We start from the raw sequence: 1,866 nt of genomic DNA on the forward strand, positions 1-1,866 counted from the left end.
ATTATATTGAGCCAAATGAACTACTGGTACATTAGAATAGAGTGGCTGCATGGTTAAATTAGGAATTCGCTTATATTATCGATATTTATGTGTTTTAATCTATTTAGAAAATCATTTACAGTAATATAGGAAATTGCCTTATTTTACGGCTTTTACTTTTTTAAAGTTATAATATATGTCAAAGCTGTGTGGAGCTGCCGATACAAACATATACCTTATTTATACCAACACATAAAGCGCTTTGACCCAGTTCGTTGTGATTCAAAACGGAAAAATCAACCAACTTTCAATACGCTCAGAAATTCGAAAGTGTATTGACTCGAATTTGTTTTCAAATCGCTTTTTTATTTCTCACATCGGTTAGAAAACTGGTATAAACACATCACTCCTTTGACGCGAAGTGAAAAAAAGGCTGGTTTTCTTTATACAGCCCGTTTTAAATTTGAATTATTATTATAACAAATTTGAATTTTTGTTCGCTTCCATTTCGCTACACCGCGCAAATAAATAATTTAAGAAATATCGAATAAAAATAATAAATTTTGTTTACTTTTGAATACGGTTTCAGCGAGTGCGCCATAACGACAAAGGTATAAATGCTTGAAAGAAATATGTGTTGAGGCAAATCAGCTTTTTGTTAATGCGGTTCTTGGGTAGGTATAAACAAGGTAATATATTCAGGCTTATAAGCCTGTAATTATACATTTTTCTACATTTAATTTGAAATAGTGTGCACCAACGGTTTAAAGGTAGTAAATAATTAGTACCTTTTCTAGTACTTTAAAATGCGTGACCGGAATAGACCTGCCGAAAAAGTGAGGTTAAGTTACTGACAACACCTTGTTATTAGGAGCGTTCCTTATCTCCCAGAAATAGTCAGAAAAAGTCCGAAGTAGTCAGATTTAGTCCAAAAAGCGTTCCTTAACTCACAAATGACAGCAAAAATGAGAGAGCAACACTCGGTGAGAGTGACTCTCATCAGTCCGAAGTAGCCAGATTTAGTCAGAAGAATTTTTTCTGGCAAAATCCTGAAAAGTGTCAAACTCGACTGAATTTAAATTAACGGAAATTAAAGAATACGCAAGAAGTGAGAATAATCTAAAAAGTAAAAAAAGTGAATTGAAATTGGAAGGAGGCAAAAAAAAATTGATATAGAAAGTGTTTATTGTGCTTGTGCTTGTGTGAAGGTGTTTTGTACATACATTTACATTCTTATTTGACGTTAGCTTTGTTGTTGCCCTTCTTTGGACTAAAAATTTGGTTTTTTGCGTTCCTTTACTTTTCTCGTTATTCTCTTTTAGTGAGCGCATTTTGCTTACGCTCTGACATTTTGACACTTTTCAGATTTTAGTCCAAAAAGATAAGGAATGAACCTATTATTACACCATGATTCCGCGTTATGTGTTTTGTGTAGCGAATTTCTTCCATATGTTGGTCCGCATGATTATCCAAGTTGGCGTTTGCGAAATTTGTATGTGCTTACTATGCCAGCTTCGTGTATGCGTATGTATGCATGTATGTATGTACATAGGGGTGCTTTTAGTCTCGTTGGTATGTTAGTTTGTGTGTACGTCTCCCAGTATGTATGTATGTATGTTTATATATTTGCACTTATGTGCAGTTGTAAGGCGTATGCTAGGGTGATGTCGAGTATGTTATTGTGGCGTAGGCGAAGCTACGTTACACTATTTTATAAATAACTCCCTCAGTTTTGAAGTCATTTTACTAAAATTTTGCACATAACGGTTTTTATACCCGAGCGCACTTGTGCACAAGGGTATATTAATTTTGTTCACATAACGGTTGTTTGTAACAGCCAAAACGAATCGAGATAGATATAGACAAATGTATACATAAATGATCAGG

The sequence above is a fragment of the Rhagoletis zephyria genome, unplaced genomic scaffold, assembly GCF_001687245.7.
Source record: "Rhagoletis zephyria isolate East Lansing unplaced genomic scaffold, Rhagoletis_zephyria_1.1 Rzeph_scaffold_05953, whole genome shotgun sequence".
Lineage (NCBI taxonomy): Eukaryota > Metazoa > Arthropoda > Insecta > Diptera > Tephritidae > Rhagoletis > Rhagoletis zephyria.